The sequence below is a fragment of the Arachis ipaensis genome, chromosome B04 (assembly GCF_000816755.2).
Source record: "Arachis ipaensis cultivar K30076 chromosome B04, Araip1.1, whole genome shotgun sequence".
Classification (NCBI taxonomy): Eukaryota; Viridiplantae; Streptophyta; class Magnoliopsida; order Fabales; family Fabaceae; genus Arachis; species Arachis ipaensis.
In genome coordinates, this window is record NC_029788.2 from 38,236,350 (window position 1) to 38,247,642 (window position 11,293).

Sequence of the window (11,293 nt, forward strand, 5' to 3'; positions counted from 1 at the left end):
TTCCTTGGTCAATTGCTCATGAGAAGAGATGAAGTATGGTCACTGATTATACCACATACATTTCCCAAATCAAGTGTTGGAGGATTATAGTCACATATCCATCCACACCCAATTTGGTCCAGCATGAGAAAGCATTTCTAGCATGATCTCTTCATTCCTCTTTCAAGGTTCAGAAGAGATCCAAGTATGAATAGTTTCTTTTCCAAGATAACTACCCAATTGGATGAAGATCGAAAGCTCTCTAGTAAAATCAAGAGGAAAGAAAGAAGAAGAAGAATAAGAACTACACTTAATCCATTGAATCACAATAGAGCTCTCTAACCCAATGTAAAGAGTTAGTTGATCATTGCTCTACCAAAATAAAAAAAAGAAGAAAGTGCAGAAAAGTAAAGATGAAAATTGAAACTGAAAATAAAACTTCAAAATTCATAAATGAAAAGTACAAAGAAAGAAAAGGAAAAGTGTGTGAGGGGAGGGAGTCCGAGGACCCCTCTTCAATCCCCCTCTTCCCGAATTTCCAGAATTTCCAGACTGTTTTCAATGTAAAAACTAAGGCCTTTATATAGGCTCTCCTAAATTACAAAATGAAATTAAAAGAAAATTACAATGAAATGAAAATTCCTATTCTAGATGCTTCTTGTGGTCTTGATTGGTTGACAATTGTGGGCTTGCTTGCTTGAGTTTTGAAGTGGACTTGAGAGAGAGTGAGTCAAGTTGAGGTCCAGGTGCTAAAGTTAGTGCTAAAGTTAGCCACACTAACGCTACAGGTGTGGCGTTAGTGCTAAAGTTATTGTGGCCAACGTTGCACTTGCTGCCCAGTTGGTGTTTTTGGGGCTTAAAAGATGCCTCTTGTTTGTACTCCAATTTCATGTCCACTATAGAGTATTATATATCGTTGGAAACCTCTGAATGTCATCTTTCCAACGCAACTAGAATCATTTCAATTCGACCTCTGTAGCTCAAGTTATGCTCCTTTGAAATGGACATGGTCACTGGCATAGTTGCCAGCGTTACTGGAAAACTTGAGTGCCAATAACGCTAGCGATCAGGGCTTCATTATTGCCAGTTTCTGGAGCTCAAACTTAGTGTCCACCCCATACAATTATATATTTTTGGAAAGCCCTGGATGTCTACTTTCTAATGCTTTTGGAAGCGCATCATTTGGAGCTCTACAACTCGAGTTACACTTCTTGGAAGGTGAAGAGGTCAGTTGGCCTTAATACAGGTTGATACCATGTTCATCATTGCACTTTCGGGGCAGGTTTTCTCCCTCAAATTTAGTGCCAACCATATAGTGCCATATATTCTTGGAAAGCTCTGGAATCCTACTTTCCAATTCCACTGGAATCACCTCATTTGGAGCTTTGTGGCTCAAGTTATGCGTGTTTGAAGAAGGCATGGTCAGGCTGCCAGGTGGGACTTTTGCCCACGTTAACTAGATTAACGTGGAAGTTAACGTGGGTCTTTTTGCTTCACCAACGTTAGTGGAGATCACCTTTTCCACTAACTTTGGCATCTCCCTTTCCTTCCACGTTAGTTCCCACGTTAATGTAGTTAATGTGGAAGCTAACGTTGGTCTTCTTGCTTCGAAAACGTTAGTGGCACTCACTTTTTCCACTAACGTTGGCATATACCCCTTTTGCAAGCGTTATTGGGGCTCACCTTCCCCATTAACGGTTCTTGGTGCCTTTTTTCCCTTCGTTAGAGTTCATGTTAGTGTAGCTAACGTGACTCTTAACGTGGATCTTCGTTCCATGCTCTCCTTCTTCAAAGTTAATGCCACTAACTTTTCTTACTAACGTTGTGGCTTTCCTTCCTTCCACGTTAGTACCCACGTTAGTGTAACTAACGTAGCCACTAACGTGGCTCTTCTTTTCTTCTTTTGGCCTGAAATCAATCAAACAAAGTGCATCAAAGTCTTGCTCTTAATCATGGGATCATGCATCATCCAATTTATCATATAATTCATGCAAAATTCTCATGAAATCATGTAAAGTGTACAATGTATGCTTGAATCAAGATGTAAGTGAATATCTACCCAAAACTAGCTTATTTCCTAAGAAAATGTATGAAACTACCTTAAAAACAGTAAAGAAAAAGTCAGTGAAACTGGCCAAAATGCCCTGGCATCAGTTGTTTCTCTTATTAGCTTTTGTTTTTTTTTTCCTCTTTGCTCTATGAATTCTCACCCCCTTTGACTTGGAGTTTGGTTGTTATGGTGTTGTAGGAAGTGAGAACCTCAATGATGGAATGCATCATGGATTGTGGGCTCAATTGAGTGAGGAGCCATATGCTTCTAGGCAACCCTCTTGGCAAGAACCTCCTTCATATCCTTATAGCTATTATCCACCTCTTGATGCATACCAATACCAATCAAACCCTCAACATTATGATCAATCTTACTCACAAGCCACATCACAATATCGCCAAACACCTCCACATGAGCCTAACCTATACCCACCATACCATCAACCTTATGTGCCTCATGAACAACCTTATGAAGCACACTTAGAGCCACCACAATTCCAACAGCAATACCCCACACCACCTCAATACTCTTACCAATACCAACCACCTTCTACATATGAAGACCTTCTCCCATATGATGAACCTCCTCTTTCCCCACAACCTTCAATAGAGGAAGCACTTCAATTCTTCCTTTAAGAGCAAGAAGAGTACCAAAAGAGACAAGACAACATCATGGCTACCTTAGCCGGAGCCCTATCTTACTTAGCCTCACTACACTCTTCCAACAATTCAAGCACTTCCACAAATAAAAGTGAAGAATCAACTTTAATTGAAGCATGTGGAGTGGAAGAAAGCTTGGAACTACAAGGGAAAGACGAGGAATTGAAGCATGAGTTGCAAGAAGAGGAGGTTGAGATCAAGGAACTAGTAGAAGTGGTTGAAGAATTTGAAGAATTTGAAGAGGTGGAGATCATACAAAAAGAGAAAAAGGGATTGGAACCCATATCGCCAAAGCTATTTGAAGTCCCTCCTCCTAAGTCACTATCACCTCCTTCATTTAAGTGGGTACATCCTTAACCTTAAGCTTCATTATCCCACTTGAGTATGGTTTGATTGAAAATGATAGTCGACTTAGGAACATTTGTGGATTGGACAATAAAGGAAAATTAGGTAGTGGTTGGAAACATGATCCTAGGTTCATAGAAGTTGAATCTTTAAAATTTTGCTTTAATGGTTGGTGTAATTCTAAATTGGATGGATCTTGGAGAATGTTTAGATGCTTGAGTGATGAGAGCTCTAATTGCTTGCTACCTGGATAGAATCACATGAGTCAACAAGAAGATCGGGTGCACAAGATTTGGGATCTCGGAGGACATTGAAAATGCAAACATTGGTGGGGATTCAAGGAAGAATTTAAGTACAAGCCACCATAGCAAGGGCATCCCCAAATTGTCCTACTTAAGGACAATAAAAAAAAGTGCTAGGTGGGAAACACCCCACCATGGTAACACCTTTCCATCCCTCTCTTTGTATATAGTTTTAACTCATTGCATTTTGTTTCTTGTAGATAGCTTATGTTTAGTTAATTTCAAGCTTAGTTATGTTAAATTTTAGTTTGGATAATGTGGTTGTGCAATGTTGGATGTTTGGGGGTTAAAACCCTTTTAATTTGTTGAGCTCAAGTTTGGTGCCTTAGAGCTCTAAAAAATTTTGGAAAAAACAGAGCATGTGCGTGCGCACATACCTGTGCGTACGCACACATACCCCAATTTTTGCACCCTATGCTCACGCACAGACATGTGCGTACGCACACCCCTTTGCACAGCTCCTGTTTGGAGTGCTCGCACACCTTGTGCATTTGCATCCCCCTCTTTTTGTCTCTTGTGCGTACGCACGGACCTGTGTGCGTATGCACAGGTGCCAAGTTGGTCGCTAGTTTTGACGTTTGATATTCTTAAAAAAAGAGATTCCTGTGCGTGCGCACATTCCTTATCATCCCTTCTGCCCAGGGCGCTCGCACCAGCTTATGTGTGTGCACCCTACCCTTTTTCCCATCTATGCGTACGCACACCTTTGTGCGCACACACAGCTCACCTTTTTTCCTAAAAAAAAAGAAATCCCTAGTGTGCGTACACACAAGCCAAATTTCACCTTCTCGCACTACAAAAAAAGGTCTATCTAGTGAAAAGGGTGACCATAGGTCTATAGTCACGGTTTTTTGCCGTGGCCTATTATCTCGTGGCCATAGACCTATGGTTGCGATTTTTTATCTATGGTCACGGTTTCTATGGTCATGGTTGTAATGTTCAAATTTTGGCACTTTAGGCCACATTTTTTTACCGTGACCATAGGTTAATCTGTGGTCACGTGATAAAACTGTGACCATAGCCTCTATGGTCACCCCTTCCCAAAACCGTGACCATAGCCTTATCTAGCCTCTATGGTCACTCCACCAAAAACTATGACCATGGCCTCTATGGTCACCCCTTCCCAAAACCGTGACCATAGCCTTTATGGTCACCCCACCAAAACCCGTGACCATAGCCTCTAAGGTCACACCTCCCAAAATCCGTGACCATAGCCTTATCTATGGTCACAGTTTTGGCCGTGACCATAGCCTCTATGGTCACCCCACCTAAAATCGTGACCATAGCCCCTATGGTTACCCCTCCTTAAACCGTGACCATAGCCTTATCTATGGTCACGGTTTTTCGCTGTGACCATAGCGTCTATGGTCACCCCATCTTAAAATCGTGACCATAGCTTTATCTATAGTCACGGTTTTTACCGTGGCCATATCTTATCTATAGTCACCCCTCCTTAAAACCGTGACCATAGCCTTATCGATAGTCACGGTTTTTCGCCGAGACCATAGCCTTATCTATGATCACGGTTTTCACCGTGGCCCTAACTTATCTATGGTCACGACCTGTTTTATTTTATGAAATTTTTTTAAAGCATAATCACATCCCAAAATGATGATAATCACAAAATAAATCTAAGAATGAGAAATTCAATAAATGTAAATCATAAAAGTTTCATTAAAAACTAGATATCCATTACAACACTAATCAAAATAGGGTGTAATTTATCCATTACATGTAATATCGGATAAAGTCTCTTATCAAAATGTAAAGAACACATCAAAATAATACATTTAGATAACCAAAATCATTAGAAGACCCATCCCATCTTATATTTGTATAGAACATATTTTCTTCACATCATGTCCTCCTATTAGCAAAAGAAATAAAGAAGTTAGAACAGAACAAAAATGGTTTTGATGATGCATGTAGTACAGTTGAGTAATGAATATGGAGCACAAGTTAAATAAGTCAATCAATATGAAAATTTCAACCACTAAATAACATGGAGCATTTGCTAATTAACTGAGCCATTTGGTAATGTTTATATGTTTTTAATCTATCTTTGAGTGAAACTTCAACTCCCCTGTTGAAGTCGCTTAAAACTCAAAAAAATCCAGCACAAAGAAATAACCACAACCAAAATAGAAGCTTAAAAAATAAGGTAATACCGAAATACTATTATTAGCTTCCAACCCATCAAACAAATCAAGTAATCAACACCAGCGAAATAGAAAAACCAGATCGAGTGTGAAATCAATAGACAAAGTCAAATTTAAAATAATAATAATGCTGATTGCTATATATTACTGAGTACTGAGTCAATGCTGATTGCTACCCCTTCACCCTCATGTATTATTATTGCTTTATCTATTTTTCTATACCTTCTGAAAAGAAATAATGGTAGGTTATGCATCTTAATTCGTAATTAGTTTCTTACTCTTCTATTCAATACGTACTCATGGAGCCAATTAGCCAAATGTCCAATTTGATGACCATGTAACATCTTTTTAATTTGATAAAATAGTACAATTATTTTATATAGTGGTTGAAATTTTTAATTTGATAACATAGTAGAAGTCTGATTATATCGAGACTCTCCACAGATATGGCAAACTGAGTCATTTATGTACTCATTCCGATACAGCATGCAGTCATTAGGACATGCATCAATCTTTTCATAGTCAAGACCCAAGTTTTTAACCATATTCTTAGCTTTATTAAAAGAAGTGGGAATGTTCAAATCAGGTATAGCTTCTTTCAATAACTCCAAGAGAGAGGTAAAAGATGTGTTACTCCAACCATGCAGACACTTCAAGTGGTAAAGACGAATGATAAACGATAGTCTCGAAAATCCAATAGTACAATTCGGATATAATTCTAGACCTGCTTCATCTACCAGCTTATAAAATCTCTTCGCATCTTCATTCAACCCATTGTTCCCCTCTTCAAGATTTGTCATATTTCCGAATGCATCATGCAGCAACCCGTCAATATCATCGACGCCCCCTCGATCATCCATGTCACTATCTACAACTGTTGGGATTACTGATTCCCTATGATTAATCCATCGTTTCTAACCTTCGACAAACCCATAGCAAATAAGATACTCATATACGTCTTCTCGTTTATGCCAATAAGTGTTTCCACACTTTGCACACGGACATTGGATTTCTTTTCCAACTGGTTTTCCAATTTTGAAGGCAAACTCTAAAAAATTATTTACACCAACTATGTACTCGTTCTCAAATCTTGGTAAATCCATCCAATCTTTTGACAAAACATGATTAAACCTAAGAATGCAAATATCTACACTTACTAAACATGATCTAATAGGTCATAGTAACAATCTAGCTATCACATATCCGCTTACTACCTAGTTAAATATGCTATCAAATTATTATATATGGAAATTACGAGATAAACTTACTGCTTAGTTCCTTCATTTTAAGATGCCATATGAAGTTGTTATAAACGGTGCCGCAGCAACTACTCAACTCCTGTTGTCTTTACCAGTACGAAAAAATTATCCTATACATAAAACAAAGTCAAAATAATCAAGTTTAGAAAGGAAAAACCAAATAATACCCAATTTTAAGTTCCTATATTAATGTACACTTTTTTTGCACTTATTAAGTTATTAACTTTTTTTATTAACATAGGTTTGCATCTAAAATAGGCAGAATAATTCCCATTAGTGTCCCATGATCTTGATATACCTATTGGGAAACCTATTAAAAATTGAACACAGGTACCAAGAATTTATATTTTATATAGTACATTTTGAAGTCATTCAAATAATAAGGATATATATTAAATAAAATGACAACATGGCTCATCATTTAGGCATAAATGAAATAAAAATCATTGACAAAAAGGCCTGCTTTTATCATTAATAAAATGGATAATATTAAAACTGCATAAAAATATTGTAAGTGAACTTGAAAGCGAATTCAAAAGTTAGACAACAAAAATTGTTTTATCTCTATATAAATTGATCTCTTAACTTAAACTTTTCGAAAGAAATATTAGAAAAAACATACTTTTTAGTTTAATTGTTACCGTTTGCTAACTTTTAATTTTATCTTTTTTAAATTTCTTCAGTTTTATTCAAACACTTTAGAATTATTATTTCAATTATACCAACAAAATTCAATTTAGACACAAATTATTAAAGTTCTTTCATTGCCTTGTATAATGAGCTACTTTTTAAGCAACTTTGAAGGCAGTTAATTATTAACAGCATCGATAAAGTGTCAAAGGAAGCTAATAAGAAAATGCATTATTTATGCACCATTAATAGAGTATAAAATCTTATGCACATGGAATTTGTTCTCCTCACATATAAATAAAGATCATTATCACATTCATAGAGGCATATGATTTCAGCAATTACTAATTCCATCAACAGTAACCTAACGTGATGTATGGCCACCTTATTTTTAGCAACATAATGAGACACATCTTTTTCTTTTCTCTAGTAACTTGTAATTAATTAATTATAGGCGGCATTGCAAGCCAACTATTTCCAATTTAAGATATTTTCTCCAACCTTTAATTAGCACTCGAAGAATATTCAAGAATTTGTTAGTACTTAGTAAATTGATACGCGTAATAGTATAGGCTTTTGACATACATACATACCTTGTTTGACTGTGTTATGTTAATGTTACACAAGCATATATATGCAGACCAAAATGTTACACAAAATTAAAACAAGGATGACGAACTTAACTAATTAATCTCTCTGCTTAGCCATTTCATTTGATGGTTGCTTGAGATTATTATAATAAAACCATTGACTAATTAAAGACTATGAAATTTGAGTGGATTTTAAGGACAGATCAGTAATTGTACCTAATGAGATTCGTGCAAGTGATTCGGGGAGTCTTGATTGCAATATCGATCAAGCTGCTACTAGTTATGTAAATCCCCCTTCGCAAATCCAAAAACAAGATTATCAGAAATTGGTTACGTAAAATAAATTGAGAAAATCTGAAACGGAAAAGGGAAACAGCATACCAAGCAACACCGAGAACTGAGACACCGATGGAGACGACGATGCCGACGGCGGAGGTGTAAGGAGAGATCTTATCGAGGGCAGTACACCAAGAGCGGAGGCCACTAACTTTTGACAAACAGAGAAGCTAACGAAGATGAAGAGATGTGCTGAGCTTTCTGGGTTTTGCAAAACAGGAAAGAGGAAGAAGCGACCGCGCTGAGGAGCTTGGGACGGCGGCGGTAATGAGGGGCTAGGGTTTTGCCATTTCTATTTCCTTCAGAGGTCACACTCTCACAGTGTTACGAATTGGGGATAGAAAGAAGGGGGGTTTCAATTTCCTTCGGTTCTTTCAATTTCCTTCAGTGTATTTCAATTTTTTTTCCAAATAAACAAGAGACGGCGTCGGTTTTTTTTCCCCTATTTAAAGTACAAAACTTAATAATCGATTTAATGGTTAAATTTTTAGTGTACAAAATTAATTTTTATATTGTTCCAATTATCTTATACCGTACCATGACTAAAACTTAAACTATAATTAAAACGAATTTAGAATTATATATAAATGATCACTGGGCTAGTTTTTCATCCGTTAATAAGTTATTAAATTATTTTTTATATTATTAAGTTTTAAATCATTTTTTAATTTAAAATTATTAATAGTATTCAACCTAATTTTTTATTTATAAAATTAGATTTAAAATTTTAATATTTAAAGTAAATTATATAAAATTATTATTAGTTTTTAATTATTAAAATTTTTAAATTTTAAAAAGAAAAAATATTTAAAATAATAAAAAATACATAAAAATTTTAATTAATTAAAATTCAAATGATTAAAAACGTGACCATAGACCCTTTTAGGTCACCCCCCAAAACCGTGATCATAAACCCTTTTAGGTCACCCTTCCGAAAAATTGTGATCATAGACCCTTTTTGGTCACTGTAAAAAATCGTGACCATAGACACCTTTAGGTCACCCCCAAAACTGTGACCATAGACCCTTTTAGGCCACCCTTTCAAAAAACCGTGACTATAGACCCTTTTTTGTCACTGTAAAAAACCATGACCATAGACTCATTTAGGTCACCTCCTAAAACCATGACCATAGACCCTTTTAGGCTACTCCCAAAACCGTGACCATAGGCCCTTTAGGTCACCTCCCAAAACCGTGACCATAGACCCTTTTAGGTCACCCTTTTTCGAAAAACCGTGACCATAGCCCCTTTTTGTCACTGTAAAAAACCGTGATCATAGACACCTTTAGGTCACTTCCAAAATCGTGACCATAGACCCTTTTACGCCACCCCCAAAACCGTGACCATAGACTCTTTTAGGTCACCCCACAAAACCATGACCATAGACCCTTTTAGGTCACCCTTTTTGAAAAAACCGTGACCATAGCCCCTTTTGGTCACTGTAAAAAACCGTGACTATAGACCCATTTAGGTCACCCCCTAAAACCGTGACTATAAACCCTTTTAGGCCACTCCTAAAACCGTGACCATAGGCCCTTTTAGGTCACCTCCCAAAACCATGACCATAGATCCTTTTAGGTCACCTTTTTTTGAAAAACCGTGACCATAGCCCCTTTTTGGTCACTGTAAAAAATCATGACCATAGACCCCTTTAGGTCACCCCCAAAACCGTGACCATAGACCCCTTTTAGGTCACCCTTTTTTGAAAAATCGTGACCATAGATCCTTTTTGGTCACTATAAAAAACCGTGACCATAGACCCCTTTAGGTCACCCCTCAAAACTGTGACCATAGACACCTTTAGGTCACCTCCAAAATCGTGACCATAGACCCTTTTACGCCACCCCCAAAACCGTGACCATAGACTCCTTTAGGTCACCCCACAAAACCGTGACCATAGACCCTTTTAGGTCACCCTTTTTGGAAAAACCGTGACCATAGCCCCTTTTGGTCACTGTAAAAAACCGTGACCATAGACCCATTTAGGTCACCCCCTAAAACCGTGACCATAGACCCTTTTAGGCCACTCCTAAAACCGTGACCATAGGCCCTTTTAGGTCACCTCCCAAAACCATGACCATAGATCCTTTTAGGTCACCCTTTTTTGAAAAACCGTGACCATAGCCCCTTTTTGGTCACTGTAAAAAACCGTGACCATAGACACCTTTAGGTCACCCCCAAAATCGTGATCATAGACCCTTTTAGGCCATCCAAAAACCGTGACCATAGACTCCTTTAGATCACCCCCTAAAATTGTTACCATAGACCCTTTTAGGTCACCCTTTTTTGAAAAACCGTGACCATAGCCCCTTTTTGGTCACTGTAAAAAATCATGACCATAGACCCCTTTAGGTCACCCCCAAAACCGTGACCATAGACCCCTTTTAGGTCACCCTTTTTTGAAAAATCGTGACCATAGACCTTTTTTGGTCACTATAAAAAACCGTGACCATAGACCCCTTTAGGTCACCCCTCAAAACCGTGACCATAGACCATTTTAGGCCACGCCCCAAAATCATGACCATATACCCCTTTTAGGTCACCCTTTTTTGAAAAATTGTGACCATAGACCCTTTTTGGTCACTATAAAAAACCGTGACCATAGACCCCTTTAGGTCACTCCTCAAAACCGTGACAATAGACCCTTTTAGGCCACCCTTTTTTAAAAAATCGTGATCATAGGTACTCTATGGTCACCCTTTCCAAAAAAACCATAACCATAGCTTTTTTTTGTCACCCTAAAAAATCGTGACCAAAGAGGGTCTATGGTCACTGTTTTTTACCGTGACCAAAACAACCGTGGCCATAGACCCAAAATGTTGTAGTTTCCCCGGAGCGCTCGCACGTGCTAGTGCATCCGCACAACCCCATTCTACACGTTTTGTGCGTACGTACGACACTCTGTGCATACGCACGACTCTGTTCTCACATCACACTACTTCTTTTCTTCTCTTCTCTCAATTTCTTCTCTTCTTTTCTCTTTC

General features: G+C 37.7%; 1 long non-coding RNA gene across 1 annotated transcript; it reads right to left on the bottom strand.

The window, feature by feature from the left end:
* LOC107639243 lies at nt 4,981–8,732 on the bottom strand. The gene is made up of 4 exons (XR_001620040.2): nt 8,355–8,732; nt 8,190–8,267; nt 6,763–6,863; nt 4,981–5,202 (listed from the first exon to the last, which is right to left on the bottom strand). It is a non-coding gene; the product is annotated as an uncharacterized LOC107639243 (long non-coding RNA).